A 17134-nucleotide genomic window follows, 5' to 3' on the forward strand; every position below is an offset into this window, starting at 1 on the left:
ATGTACGTATCTACCCCTAACCCTAAACTCTATCTTACGAAGTCAAGCATGAAGAGAAGTGGTTTTGGGTTTCAAACATGGAAATTTCAAAAACCTCCCAAAAGCTTCATTTTAGAGTGACTAAGAAGGATCCATGCTTACATTTTATTTTGATGTTTTAAACATGTTCAAATCTTGGTCAACCCGTGTACCTAGGATTTGACCAAGAATCAAATGGGCATAAAAATTCAAAAAAAAAATGAAAAACCATAGCACATAGCCTTCTTATGTCATATAGTAAGCACTCAAGTTGATAAACAAGGTCTAGACATATTCAAACCAGAAAAATCATGTATCTACCCCTAACCCTAAACTTTGTCTTATGAAGTCAAGCACGACGAGAAGTCGTTTTGGGTTTCAAACATGGAAATTTCAAAAACCTTCCCAAAAGCCTCATTTTGGAGTGACTAAGAAGGATACAGGCTTACCTTTTCATTTTCATGTTTTAAACTTGTTTAAATCTTGGTTAAACCTAGGATTTGACCAAGATCAAATGGGCATAAAAATTCAGAACAAATAAAAAAATGAAAACCAAAGCACATAGTATTCTTATGTCATATAGTAAGCATTGAAGTTGATAAACAAGGTGTAAACATATTCAAACCAGAAAAATCATGTATCTACCCACTAAACCTAAACTCTGTCTTATGAAGTCGATCAAGCATGAAGAGAAGTGGTTTTGGGTTTCAAACATGGAAATTTCAAAAACCTCCCAAATTCTTCATTTTAGAGTGACTAAGAAGGATCCAGGCTTACCTTTTCATTTTCATGTTTTAAACTTGTTCAAATCTTGGTCAAACATAGGATTTGACCAGGATTCAAAAGTTCATAAAAATACTTAGAAAAATCATGTACGTATCTACCCCTAACGCTAAACACTGTCTTATGAAGTCAAGCACGAAGAGAAGTGGTTTTGTGTTTCAAACATGGAAATTTCAAAAACCTCAGCAACCAAATGCTTCATTTTGGAGTGACTAAGCAGGATCCAGGATTACCTTTTATTTTCATGTTTTAAACTTGTTCAAATCTTGGTCAAACCTTGGATTTTACCAAGATTCAAATGGGCATAAAAATACTTAGAAAAATCATGTACGTATCTACCCCTAACCCTAAACTCTATCTTACGAAGTCAAGCATGAAGAGAAGTGGTTTTGGGTTTCAAACATGGAAATTTCAAAAACCTCCCAAAAGCTTCAGTTTAGAGTGACTAAGAAGGATCCATGCTTATATTTTATTTTGATGTTTTAAACATGTTCAAATCTTGGTCAAATCGTACCTAGGATTTGACCAAGATTCAAATGGGCATAAAAATTCAAAAAAAATGAAAAACCAAAGCACATAGCCTTCTTATGTCATATAGTAAGCACTCAAGTTGATAAACAAGGTCTAGACATATTCAAACCAGAAAAATCATGTATCTACCCTAACCCTAAACTTTGTCTTATGAAGTCAAGCACGACGAGAAGTCATTTTGGGTTTCAAACATGGAAATTTCAAAAACCTTCCCAAAAGCCTCATTTTGGAGTGACTAAGAAGGATGCAGGCTTACCTTTTCATTTTCATGTTTTAAACTTGTTTAAATCTTGGTTAAACCAAGGATTTGACCAAGATTCAAAAGGGCATAAAAATAAGTTTCCAATGGTCCCGTGTCCAACAAGGGACGAGTAGTTTCTCTACACTTCTTCCTGGCATGTGGGGTGAGCAAGCCCTCCCATCAGTATCAGAGGAATTTAATTTGACAAGGGCTAAAGGACGAAATCACCAAAAAGGGTTAATTGGTTCTATGCCAGTCCTCAATTCACAAGTTGTGTTTATGCCATTACAAAAACTGAAGTTGTGTTTATGCCACTCTCAATTCTCAATAACCCCTTCTATGCCATTTTCAGTTTATACTTTCGTATTGACCAAAACAATCCTGTGTTCAGATTTGGAGCGACTTTTGGGTGTTTCGGGCATACAAAAAATCCAAAATTTTCAAATTCTGGAAAAAAATATAACTTCTCAGAAAAATCTTCAAAAAGATTACAAGAAATCAAAAACACTGAAACGAGTATACTGTTTTAATTTGAGCCATTTATGTGCGGATTTGCATAAAAAACTGACATTTTATGTTCTGTCTAGAAATTGGTAAAATTTTGTCCAAAAAATCAAACTTTTTCGAAAAATCTGAAAAATTTACAGAATGTCAAGAACACTAATATGAGTCTACTATTCTAATATGAGCCATTTCTGGGCACATATGATCCATTAAACATATGTGCAAAGTACGGTCCAGATTATCTGAGAGTATGTACAAACTGTAGTATAGGGTACAAATACTGGATACATAGGCAGTATATGATGTTGTATTGCTGAAAATGGCATAGAAAGGGGTATTGAGAATTGAGAGTGGCATAGACACAACTTCAGTTTTTAAATGGCATAAACACAACTTGTGAATTGGGGAGTGGCATAGAACCAATTAACCCCACCAAAAAAGGGTGACGCATGTCTCCTTCACCAAAACAACAATACCTGTCTGAAACAAGTACATGAACACAAGTACACCACCATAATAATAATACTACATGGACACAAGTACTAATATAATAAAGTAAGAGTACTAGTTTGTTTACATTTCCACAGGCCAATTTTATGAACAAAATTTCGAAAATTAACCTTCCGAAATTTGGAAGCCAGGTGACACAGCGGTCATCAAGGATTGCAGCTAGCGGTACACAGTGACCTGGTCAAGATCTACCTTGAGACTGCTTGACGCTTTAGCTCGGAGTTGAGAGCCTTCTCCTGTGACAGCTCGGCCTCTAGTTTGTCCGTCCTAACCGTGAGGTTCAGGATCATTCCGGCGAGTTTGTCCATGGTCTCCGCCTGGCCGAGGCTCCGCCGCTGGATCTCGTTACTCTCAGTGAACGATTTCATGGCGATATCGTCGAGAATGCAAATCCGGATCTTCTCGGTGGCGAGCTCAGAATAAAGTCTCATGCACTCATCGGCGAGGGCGCTTCTGTCCGCCGTCTCGACGCAGAAATCGCCCATACCATTTCTAAAATGGTCCCGATCTCGTAGCGGGGCTTCTATCAGATGGGGATGGAGCACAAAATCAGAAGTGTACCCAGAGAACTACCAAGAAAGAGAGAATGGGAATCCCAATTTGCATGAATGTCTATACCTCGCTGCTTTGAGAAGTTGGCTCCGTGGAAGATGTTTCCGCAGGCAGGAGGGCTGCGGGAAAACTAAGGCCGCCCGACCTGAAAATACGATTGAGAGAAGGTAAGAAAAAGAGGGGATGATAAGTTGTGAAAGACATAGAAAGATGCGCAAGAACGGAGGATCGCCTGAAGGTAGCAGTCGCGGGCTGCGACTCCCTTGAAGACTCTTGCGCAGAAGGCACCTCGACAACAGCACAGGGACACCATTGCTGGGACTCCCTCAGCTTCGCCGCAGCCGCACGAGCCCTTCTGTGGCGAGACTTTCTCCCGGTCATGGTGGCGAAGTAGTATTCCAAGAGGTAAACGAAGTGGTGAACTGAGGAAGATGGCTAGAGCAAAGGTTAGTCCTTAAATTTGGCCTCCCCGTCTCCTCGGCTCCTCGCGAGTAGTAGTAATACTTATCTGGTCAAAGAGCAAACTTCAAGGCAGAGACTTGGAGGGCCATTCATCTCCAACTACACTTCCTCCGATCCGAATGATAGTACCAAATTTTTGAATGAGAAATCACCCAAAACAGTATTCTAGGAGTATATTTAAGCTTTGGTGTTTTTACAATATACTAGCAAGATGGCATGTGATGGCTCCATGAGCTTGTTTCACAATTTTTCATTTTTTAAAACCTTATTTGGTTGGTTCCAATTTTGGTTCAAACATGGACATTTCAAAAACCATCCCAAAAGCTTCATTTTGGAGTTTCTAAGAATGATATAAGCTTACCTTTTCATTTTCATGTGTTGAACTTGTTTAAATCTTGGTCAAACCTAGCTAGGATTTGGCCAAGAGATTCAAATGGGCATAAGAATTTGAAAAAAAAAACCAAAGCTCATGGTCCTCTTATGTCATTAGTAAGGCATTCAAGTTGATAAACAAGGTCTAGAAATATTTAAAAGAGACGAATCATGTATCTACCCCCTAACCATAAACTTTGTCTTGTAAAGTCAACCATGAAGAGAAGTGGTTTGGGTTTCAAACATGGAAATTTCAAAAACCTTCCAAAAGCTTCATTTTAGAGTGACTGGGAAGGATCCAGGCTTACCCTTTTCATTTTCATGTTTTAAACTTGTTCAAATCTTGGTCAAACTTAGGATTTGACCAAGATTCAAATGGGCGTAAAAATACTTAGAAGTCGAGCATGAAGAAAAATGGTTTTGGGTTTCAAACATGGAAATTTAAAAACCTCCCAAAAGCTTCATTTTAGAGTGACCAAGAAGGATACAGGCTTACCTTTTCATTTTCAAGTTTTAAACTTGTTTAAATCCTGGTCAGAACTAGGATTTGACCAAGATTCAAATGGGTATAAAAAAATAAAAAACGCACATAGCCTTTTTATGCCATATTATAATGCATGAGCATTCAAGTTGATAAACATGGTCTAGAGATATTCAAAATAGAAAAATCATGTATCTACCCTGGCCCTAACCTTAAACTCTATATTATGGAGTCAAGCATGTGAAGAGAAGTGGTTTTGGGTTTCAAACATGGAAATTTCAAATTGATGAACAAGGTCTAGGTATATTCAAAACATAAAAAGCATGTATCTACCCACTAACCATAAAGTCGGTCGATCTTATGAAGTCTAGCATGAAGAGAGAAGTCTTATTGGTTTCAAACATGCATGCATGGAAATTTCAAGAACCTCCCAAAAGCTTCATTTTAGAGTGACTAAAAAAGATCCAGGCTTGCCTTTTCGTTTTCAAGATTTAAAATTGTTTAAATCTTGGTCAAACCTGGCTAGTATTTGACCAAGATTCTAATGGGCATAAAATTAAAAAAAAATAGAAAAATGAAAAACCAAAGCACATAGCCTTCTTATGTCATATATAGTAAGCATTCAAGTTGATCAACAAGGTCTAGACATATTCAAAACAGAAAAAGCATGTATCTACCCCCTAACACTTAACTATATTTTATGAAGTCAAGCATGAAGAGAAGTGGTTTTGGGTTTCAAACATGGAAATTTCAAGAACCCCCCAAAGCTTCATTTTAGAGTGACTAAGAAGGATCCATGCTTACCTTTTATTTTCATGTTTGAAACATGTTCAAATCTTGGTCAAAAAAATGAAAACCAAAGCACATAGTATTCTTATGTCATATAGTAAGCATTCAAGTTGATAAACACAGTCTAAACAAGGATACATGCTTCCCTTTTCATTTTCATGTTTTATACTTGTTTAAATCTTGGTCAGACCTAGGATTTCACTAAGATTCAAAATGTGCATCAAAATTCAAAAAAAAAATAGAAAAATTAAAAACCAAATTAAAGCACATAGTTTTCTTATGTCATATAGTAAGCATTAAAGTTGATAAGCAAGGTCTAGACACATATTCAAACAAGACAAATCATGTATCTATATATACCCCTAACCCCTAAACTTTATCTTATGAAGTCAACAGCATGAAGAGAAGTGGTTTTGGGTTTCAAACATGGAAATTTCAAAAACCTCCCAAAAGCTTCATTTTAGAGTGACTAATATATATAAGAAGGATCCATGCATGCTTACTGATACGTCTCCGACGTATCGATAATTTCTTATGTTCCATGCCACATTATTGATGATATCTACATGTTTTATGCATACTTTATGTCATATTTATGCGTTTTCCGGAACTAACCTATTGACGAGATGCCGAAGGGCCAGTTGTTGTTTTCTGCTGTTTTTGGTTTCAGAAATCCTAGTAAGGAAATATTCTCGGAATCGGACGAAATCAACGCCCAGCATCTTAGAATCCCCGGAAGCATCCAGAACACCCGAGAGCCGCCAGAGAGGGGACACAGGCCCCCCAGATGATAGGCCGGCGCGGCCCAGGGGTGGCCCGCGCCCCCCTGTGGTGACACCACCTCGTTGACCCTCCGACGCCGCCTCTCCGCCTATATAATCGTCCCTGTCCTAAAAACCTCGGGCAGTTTGACGAAACCAGAGAAAACCATCCAGAGCCGCCGCCATCGCGAAACTCCAATTCGGGGGACAGAAGTCTCTGTTCCGGCACCCAGCCGGGATGGGGAATTGCCCCCGGAGTCGTCTCCACCACCGTCTCCACCGCCATCTTCACCGCCATCGCTGCCTCCATGATGAGGAGGGAGTAATTCACCCCCGGGGCTGAGGGCTCCATTGTATATATGTGGTTCATCTCTCTCTCTTTGTGATCAAGTTGAATATCATCTATGTGCTACTCTAGTGATGTTATTAAAGTAGTGTATTCCTCCTGCACGGTGTAATGTGGACAGTGTGTGCATCGTGTAGTACTTGGTTTATGCTATGATTGTGATCTCTTGTAGATTATGAAGTTAATTATTACTATGATGGTATTGATGCGATCTATTCCTCCTTTCATAGCGTGATGGTAGAAGTGTGCATGCTATGTTAGTACTTGGTTTGGTTGTGTTGATCTATCTTGCACTCTAAGGTTATTTAAATACGAACATTGAATATTGTGGAGCTTGTTAACTCCGGCATTGAGGGTTCGTGTAATCCTACACAATTAGTGGTGTTCATCATCCAACAAGAGGGTGTAGAGTCTAGCATCTATCTATTTATTTATGTGATCAATGTTGAGAGTGTCCACTAGTGAAAGTATAATCCCTAGGCCTTGTTCCTAAATACTGCTATCGCTGCTTGTTTACTGTTCTACTGTATTTGTACTGTCAGCAATATTACCACCATCAACTACACGCCAGTCCTGGACAGCAAAGCACTTTTCTGGTGCTGTTGCTACTGCTCATATATATTCATACCACCTGTATTTCACTATCTCTTCGCCGAACTAGTGCACCTATTAGGTGTGTTGGGGACACAAGAGACTTCTTGCTTTGTGGTTGCAGGGTTGCTTGAGAGGGATATCTTTGACCTCTTCCTCCCTGAGATCGATAAACCTTGGGTGATCCACTTAAGGGAAACTTGCTGCTGTTCTACAAACCTCTGCTCTTGGAGGCCCAACACTGTCTACAAGAATAGAAGCTCCCGTAGACATCAAGCACTTTTCTGGCGCCGTTGCCGGGGAGGAAAGGTAAAAGGCACTCATACTCCGGTTCCAGGTAACAGTACTTTTCTGGCGCCATTGTGTTTGTGCTCGAAGCTATTTCCTTTAGATCCTTCAATTGCATCTTTTTGTTTCTTGTTTACACTAGTTAGGCATAATGAAAAACAACAAAAATATGAGAGATCTTTATGAACTTTATCTTGAATTAGGACATGATGTGTTTGAAGAGAGAATTAAAAAACCCATGGAACTTTATATGCATGCTAATGGGAATGTTATTAATATGAATGCTTTGAACACTATTGTTGCTAATGCTATGGAAAATTCTAAGCTTGGGGAAGTTGGTTTTGATGAGCATGATCTTTTTAGTCCCCCAAGCATTGAGGAGAAAATTTACTTTGATGATACTTTACCTCCTATTTATGATGATTATAATGATAGTAATCTTTTGGTGCCACCTACTATGGAGAGTGAATTTGATTATGATTATACTATGCCTCCTACACTTGATGAAAATAATAATGATAGCTACTTTGTTGAATTTGCTCCCACTATTATTAATAAAATTGATTATGCTTATGTGGAGAGTAATAATTTTATGCATGAGACTCATGATAAGAATGCTTTATGTGATAGTTATATTGTTGAGTTTGCTCATGATGCTACTAAAAGTTATTATGAGAGAGGAAAATATGGTTGTAGAAATTTTCATGTTACTAAAACACCTCTCTATATGCTTAAAATTTTGAAGCTACACTTGTTTTATCTTCCTATGCTTGTTACTTTGCTCTTCATGAACTTGTTTATTTACAAGATTCCTTTTCATAGGAAGCATGTTAGACTTAAATGTGTTTTGAATTTGCTTCTTGATGCTCTCTTTTGCTTCAACGCTTATTTCTTGCGAGTGCATCATTAAAACTGCTGAGCCCATCTTAATGGCTATAAAGAAAGAACTTCTTGGGAGATAACCCATGTGTTTATTTTGCTACAGTACTTTTGTTTTATATTTGTGTCTTGGAAGTTGTTACTACTGTAGCAACCTCTCCTTATCTTATTTTTGTTGCATTGTTGTGCCAAGTAAAGTCTTTGATAGAAAGGTTGATACTAGATTTGGATAACTGCGCAGAAACAGATTTCTTTGCTGTCACGAATCTGGGCCAAATTCTCTGTAGGTAACTCAGAAAATTATGCCAATTTACGTGAGTGATCCTCAGATATGTACGCAACTTTCATTCAATTTGAGAATTTTCATTTGAGCAAGTCTAGTGCCTCTTAGAAATTCGTCTTTACAGACTGTTCTATTTTGACAGATTCTTCCTTTTATTTCGCATTGCCTCTTTTGCTATGTTGGATGGATTTCTTTGTTCCATTAACTTTCAGAAGCTTTGGGAAATGTCCAGAAGTTTTAAGAATGATTGTGTCACCTCTGAACATGTGAATTTTTGATTGTGCACTAACCCTCTAATGAGTTTGTTTCGAGTTTGGTGTGGAGGAAGTTTTCAAGGGTCAAGAGAGGAGGATGATACAATATGATCAAGAAGAGTGAAAGCTCTAAGCTTGGGGATGCCCCGGTGGTTCATCCCTGCATATTTCAAGAAGACTCAAGCATCTAAGCTTGGGGATGCCCAAGGCATCCCCTTCTTCATCGACAAATTATCAGGTTCCTTCTCTTGAAACTATATTTTTATTCGGTCACATCTTATGTACTTTACTTGGAGCGTCTGTGTGCTTTTGTTTTCATTTTTGTTTGGTTTGAATAAATTCATACTTGTGTGGGAGAGAGACACGCTCCGCTGGTTCGTATGAACACATGTGTTCTTAGCTTTTAATTTTCATGGCGAAGGTTGAAACTGCTTCGTTAATTGTTATATGGTTGGAAACGGGAAATGCTACATGTAGTAATTGGTAGAATGTCTTGAATAATTTGATACTTGGAAATTGTTGTGCTCATGTTTAAGCTCTTGCATCATATACTTTGCACCTATTAATGAAGAAATACATAGATCTTGCTAAATTTTGGTTTGCATATTTGGTCTCTTTAAGGTCTAGATAATTTCTAGTATTGAGTTTGAACAACAAGGAAGACGGTGTACAGTCTTATAATGTTTACAATATGTCTTTTATGTGAGTTTTGCTGCACCGCTTCATCCTTGTGTTTGTTTCAAATAGCCTTGCTAGCCTAAACCTTGTATCGAGAGGGAATACTTCTCATGCATCCAAAATACTTGAGCCAACCACTATGCCATTTGTGTCCACCATACCTACCTACTACATGGTATTTCTCCGCCATTCCAAAGTAAATTGCTTGAGTGCTACCTTTAAACAATTCAAAATTTATTACCTCTGATTTGTGTCAATGTTTTATAGCTCATGAGGAAGTATGTGGTGTTTATCTTTCAATCTTGTTGGGCAACTTTCACCAATGGACTAGTGGCTTCATCCTCTTATCCAATAAATTTGCAAAAAGAGCTGGCAATGGGATTCCCAGTCCCAAATTAACTAACAAAAATAGACACTCCTCCATGGTATGTGATTGTTGGACGGTACCCGAAGGATTCGGTTAGCCATGGCTTGAGAAAGCAAAGGTGGGGAGGAGTGTCATCATAATAAAACTAAAATAAAAGGCACTCCTTCATGGTATGAGATTGTTGGCAGGCACCCGAGGATTCGGTTAGCCATGGTTTGTGAAAGAAAGGTTGGAAGGAGTGCCACACAAAAATAAAATAAAATGGGAGCCGCTCTTTGAAGGTTTGTCTGGCAAGGGGGTTAGAGTGCCCACTACCATTCGTTGACAACAACAAACACCTCTCAAAACTTTACTTTTAATGCTCTCTATATGTTTTCAAAACCAAAGCTCTAGCACAAATATAGCAATCAATGCTTCCCTCTGCGAAGGGCCATTCTTTTACTTTTATGTTGAGTCAGTTCACCTATTTCTCTCCATCTCAAGAAACAAACACTTTGAAGGAGATATGCCCTAGAGGCAATAATAAAGTGGTTATTATTTATATCTTTATGTTTATGATAAATGTTTATATATCATGCTATAATTGTATTAACCGAAACATTAGTACATGTGTGATATGTAGACAACAAAAGAAGTCCCTAGTATGCCTCTTAAACTAGCTTGTTGATTAATGGATGATTAGTTTCATAATCATGAACATTGGATGTTATTAATAACAAGGTTATATCATTATATGAATGATGTAAAGGACACACCCAATTAAGCGTAGCATAAGATCTCGTCATTAAGTTATTTGCTATAAGCTTTCGATACATAGTTACCTAGTCCTTATGACCATGAGATCATATAAATCACTTATACCGGAAAGGTACTTTGATTACACCAAACGCCACTGCGTAAATGGGTGGTTATAAAGGTGGGATTAAGTATCCGGAAAGTATGAGTTGAGGCATATGGATCAACAGTGGGATTTGTCCATCCCGATGACGGATAGATATACTCTGGGCCCTCTCGGTGGAATGTCGTCTAATGTCTTGCAAGTATATGAATAAGTTCATAAGAGACCACATACCACGGTACGAGTAAAGAGTACTTGTCAGGAGACGAGGTTGAACAAGGTACAGAGTGATACCGATGATCAAACCTCGGACAAGTAAAATATCGCGTGACAAAGGGAATTGGTATCGTATGTGAATGATTCATTCGATCACTGAAGTCATCGTTGAATATGTGGGAGCCATTATGGATCTCCAGATCCCGCTATTGGTTATTGGTCGGAGTGAGTACTCAACCATGTCCGCATAGTTCACGAACCATAGGGTGACACACTTAAAGTTGGATGTTGAAATGGTAGAACTTGAATATGGAATGGAGCTCGAATATTTGTTCGGAGTCCCAGATGAGATCCCGGACATCACGAGGAGTTCCGGAATGGTCTGGAGAATAAGATTCATATATAGGAAGTCATATTCCAAGTTTGGAAATGATCCGGTGCATTTATGGCAGGTTCTAGAAGGTTCTAGAAAAGTCCGGAAGAAATTACCATGGAAAGTAGAGTCCCGGAGGGACTCCACCTTGCATGACCAGCCAACCCTAAAGGGGAGGAGTCCAAGATGGACTCCCCTAGGGTGGCCGGCCAACCCACCTCAAGGAAAGGTGGGAGTCCCACCTTGGGTAGGACTCCCTCCTTGAGTAGGTTTCCCACATATGGGAGGTTTTAGTGTTGGGGTCTTATTCGAAGACTTGGACTAGAACTCTTGGTGCTTCCACCTATATAATGAGGAGGAGAGGGAGGGGGCAGCCACTCTTTGGCTCAGCCTTGGCCGCACCCCTTAGAGGGCCGGCGCCCTAGCCTCCCCCTCTCTCCCCAAACCCTAGCGGTCTCTCTCCTCCACCACATCCCGCACGCTTAAGCGAAGCTCCGCCGGATTTCTCCACCACCACCAACACCACGCCGTCGTGCTGTCGGATTCAAGAGGAGCTACTACTTCCGCTGCCCGCTGGAACGGGGAGGTGGATGTCGTCTTCATCAACAACCGAACGTGTGACCGAGTACGGAGGTGCTGCCCGTTCGTGGCGCCGGAAGCGATCGTGATCAAGATCTTCTACGCGCTTTTGCAAGCGGCAAGTGAACGTCTACCGCAGCAACAAGAGCATCATCTTGTAGGCTTTGGAATCTCTTCAAGGGTGAGACTCGATACCCCCTCGTTGCTACCGTCTTCTAGATTGCATCTTGGCTTGGATTGCGTGTTCGCGGTAGGAAATTTTTTGTTTTCTATGCAACGTTATCCTACAGTGGTATCAGAGCCGTGTCTATGCATAGATGGTTGCACGAGTAGAACACAATGTTTTTGTGGGCGTTGATGCTATTGTTATCTTTAGTTTGAGTACTTTGCATCTTTGTGGCATAGTGGGATGAAGCGGCCCGGACTAACTTTACATGACCGCGTTCATGAGACTTGTTCCTCGTTCGACATGCAACTTGTATTGCATAAGAGGCTTTGCGGGTGTCTGTCTCTCCTACTATAGTGAAGATTCAACTTACTCTTCTATTGACAACACTAGTATCACCGTTGTGGTTCATGTTCGTAGGTAGATTAGATCTCTCTCGAAAACCCTAAACCACGTAAAATATGCAAACCAAATTAGAGACGTCTAACTTGTTTTTGCAGGGTTTGGTGATGTGATATGGCCATAATGCGATGATGAATATGTATGAGATGATCATTATTGTATTGTGGCAACCGGCAGGAGCCTTATGGTTGTCTTTAAATTTCATGTTGAGTAGTATTTCAAAGTAGTTGTTATAGTTGCTGCATGAGGTGAACAACCATGAAGACGGCGCCATGAACCTTGACGCTACGCCGACGATGATGGAGATCATGCCCGAAGATGATGGAGATCATGTCCGTGCTTTGGAGATGAAGATCAAAGGCGCAAAGACAAAAGGGCCATATCATATCACATATGAATTGCATGTGATGTTAATCCTTTATGCATCTTATTTTGCTTAGATCGCGACGGTAGCATTATAAGATGATCCCTCACATTAATATCAAGATAATAAAGTGTTCTCCCCTTGTATGCACCGTTGTAACAGTTCGTCGTTTCGAAGCATCTCGTGATGATCGGATGTGATAGATTCAACGATTCACATACAACGGGTGTGCACACGCGGAATACTTGGGTTTGCTTGACGAGCCTAGCATGTACAGACATGGCCTCGGGACAACGGAAACCGAAAGGTTGAACACGAGTCATATGGATGATATGATCAACATGTTGATGTTCACCATTGAAGCTACATCATCTCACGTGATGATCGGTTTTGGTGTAGTGGATTTGGATCGTGTACCACTTAACAACTATGAGGGATGTTGTATTAAGTGGGAGTTCATTAGTAATTAGATTAGAACATGAACTAATTATCATAAACATAGTCTGAGTAGTATTTTGAATTAATTTTGTAGTATTGGCATCCGTTTACTACTATGCGCTAGTCTTGTAATTGAGATAGAAAAACTGTTAAAATCTAACAAAGAAACTTTACGGACTGGTACCGTATTGTTAAAGAATCAAGAAGTGATTAAGTCCTATAGCAAACTTTTAGTAAACCTCACATTGTTGATTCAAAGAGCTATGGTTTCAATTAGTACCTAAAGTTATCTTGTCTCCGTGAAACTCGAAGTTCAAATCTGTTTGAAAAATAAGGAGCTGAAAATTTAGTTTTCAGAAATAATCAAGGTATGAGATATATGTGATATCTAAGACCTTATTGCAAGATGATAGAATATAATTTGGTGAGACTACATAAACTCATAAGTTTTATGGGAATGTAAGAAGGTTGAAGACGCAAGGCGTCCCAATCGTCCAACTATTGGGGCACTAACAATATTCGCATATCCATGAAGTAATCGTCCTTAATATGCACCGTTGCTAAGACTCGTCGTATCGAAGCATCACGTGATGATCGGGTGTTATAGATTCTACGTGTGCTTACAATGGGTACAAGCCAGATTTGCACATGTGAATACTAAGGTTAAACTTTATGAGCCTAGCATGTACAGACATGGTCTCAAAAAGTTGTCATGAATTGATGGATAAAATTATGAGTGAAATTGTTCATCATATTACATAGTTACTAATAAGTGAAATCTAGAACACTTGTCATATGATGATCAACTTCAAAGTAAGAACCTCAAGGTTATTGGTATTTGACCAACAAACCTAGAAGTTATTGATGTTGAAGTGTTTTTCTGAATAATGAGGAAAGCTAAAAGAGAAACTGCAAAAGATATTCTGGCAAAAAGATAAGAAAAGACTAGAAAGTCTAGCTCAGGTGTATATAAATGATATACATGTTATGGTTGTATTCCTAGTTAAGTCACACAATGAAATTCTTGGGTATTAGTACTATATTGGTTGGTATGAAGTGTCATACAAAACAACGCAATACAAGAATACAATGGCCTAAGTGACTGACAAGGAATATGATAAGAATGCACGCCTGGAACAAAATAAAGTGTTATTATGTTCATCGTTAGCATTCTATCTAGCCCTTAGAATTTATAATAAAGAACTTAATAATTGTTATTTTGCTCTGGTCAAATGAAAACAATGAGTTGTTTAAATTATGACATTACTCCATGTACAATGGATAAGTTATTATAAATCTTAATGGTGAAACACACATACATAACACTGACGCTAAAAATGCCATTAGGCAAATGATTTGAATTCCACTTATTTGTGGAACCGCCATTTAGGTCATGTTAGAAAGGATCGCATGAAGGAACTCCATGCAAATGGATTTTTGGAGTCATTCAATTTGTTGAATCGTTTGGCACTTGCAAAATCTTTTCTAAAAGGTAATGACTGAAATACCGTTCATAGGCCGAATAGTTGAACGGGCAACTAACTTAGTGAAAACATACATAATGATATATGTGGTTCACTGGACATAGTTGTGTGCGGAAGATTCTTCTACTTCATGAAAACTTTCAAACAATGAATTGAGTATATATGTGGATATATTCAATAAGGAAAAGTTTGAAACATTTGAATAGGATTCAAATAAATTTCAGCATGAAGTGGAAATCATCGTAATAGAAAAGTCAAATATCTATGATTGGATCATGGTGGAAATATTTGAATTACGAGTTTTAGCGAACATCTAAGAGAGTTATGAAATTGTTCTACAACTCACGTTTCTTGGAGTATCATAGTGATGAAGAAGTATCCAAGAGATGTATCCAATACTTGTTGGGTCAATGATGAGATAAAATATTAATGTCATTATATTTTTGTGGATTATGCTTTAGTGACTACCGCTTTTACACTAAATAGAGCATCATCATGATCCGTAGAAATGACACCATACGAGTTATGGCATGGGTATGAATCCTAATAGTCTTTTCGTAAAATTTTGGTATGCATAGCATAAGTAAATAAGTTTACAACCAAAATCGGATGAATGTCTTTGTTGGTTATTCCAGAGAATTGATTGGGAATTCTTCCCACTATGGAGACAAAGACAAAAGAGTTTGTCAATGTTTCTTATTTCCAAGAAATTGTTTCTAGCGAAATTTTTGAGTGGGAGGACAATAGAACTTGATAAAGTTTATGAACCTGAGCATAATGATCAGAGTAGCGCAGTATCGGAATTGGTTCCGGAAGTGGCCACGACGATCATGGCTCCCATGACTACAAAGTGTTTTAGCCATGGAGATCGAAGTACATATTGAACCTTGTAGGTATGGTTTACTTTGTGATCAAATAAATGATTTGTGGACAAAGGATTGATTTTGAACAATGATAAACCAACTACAAACAAAGAAGTTATGATGGGCCCTGACTCCGTTAAAATGGCTATACGCCATGAAATCCAAGATAGATAAATACTTTTTGAAAGTAAAAAGATCTATAAAATTGATGGACTTGGATGAAATATCCTTGAAGAAGCTAGACTTGTCAAAAATTGTTTACGACAAAGTTCAAAGAGTTGACTACGATAAGATTAGATCTTCCGTAGCAATGCTTATAGTCTATGTGGATTATTCTAGTAATCACTACATATTTCTTTTATGAGATATGCTAGTAGGATGGCAAAACACATTACTTATCAGACGTGTGTATTAAAGGTGTATACAAGATACAACCTATTGTTTTGCTAGTACGTAGAATACTAAATAGGTATACAAACTTCAATTGGATGAAGTGAGTATCACGGAGTTGGAATCTTCACCAGATGAAATAGTCAAAGAGTTTTTGATTTCATTAGAAACGATGAAGAGGCTTGCATTTGCAAGAAATTAAGTGGGAGCGCTGAGACATATTTATAATACTTTATGTAGATGACATATAGCTGGTTATAAATGATGTAATTATATACTTGATTAAAAAGGTTTCATTGAGAAATTAACTTCAATGAAAGGATATGGACTGAAACAAATTTAGTGTCAAGATCTATGAAGATAGATTGAAACACATAATAAGTTTAAGTCAAAGTACATAGAATGGATATTGAAGTAGTTCAATATAGAAATATTAAGAAAATGTTCTTGTCATGTGAAGATTTAACAAGACTTGAGTGTATCTGACACTTGATGAGTAAAAACACATGAGTGATTTTAGATCATGAATAATATGTACATAATCAGATATCTTGTGCTCTAAAAGGTTAGGAGCATATACCAGAATGATTCATGTGATGATCATTGAAAAACAGTAAGAATATTCTTGAGTACTTAAGAAGAACCAAGAATATATATATATATATAGTTTTTGTATGAAGAAATGACAAACAAATCGCTGTAAAGTGTTGCACCAATATTTGTTTTGTCACATATGAAAATAAAATTTCAATTTCAAATTAGACTAAGTGTTGTTTTAAAAGGTAGCACAATGAGCTAGAAGTTGTCTATGCTAGATTTAGAAGAGTTCTAGATATTGTGACGGATTCTACAAAACAAGGCAGAGTATGTCATTGTTTTGACAATGACAAAGGATGTTAAGTCAAGAGGTTCTTTTAGAACTTGGTGTAGTTCCGACAGAGTCAGAACTTTGAAGCTATATTGTGTGTGACAATATTAGTGACATATTTCAGACCGCGGAATTAAGGTTCCACCAGAAGACCAAACATATTTAATGCCGACTCATTTGGAAATGAGTGATGCGTTGAGACGCAAATGAATTACAAAATACATACGTTTCTGAGCATGTCAGATCCGTTGACTAAAACCTCTCCCGTGAGCAATACATGATAAAGCACCAGAAGGCCAAGGTGTTATATCTTTACAAATGTAAACTAGATTATTGACTCTAGTGCAAGTGGGAGACTGAAGGAGATATGCCCTAGAGGCAATAATAAAGTGGTTATTATTTATATCTTTATGTTTATGATAAATGTTTATATATCATGCTATAATTGTATTAACCGAAACAT

The sequence above is a fragment of the Lolium perenne genome, chromosome 7, assembly GCF_019359855.2.
Source record: "Lolium perenne isolate Kyuss_39 chromosome 7, Kyuss_2.0, whole genome shotgun sequence".
Taxonomy (NCBI): domain Eukaryota; kingdom Viridiplantae; phylum Streptophyta; class Magnoliopsida; order Poales; family Poaceae; genus Lolium; species Lolium perenne.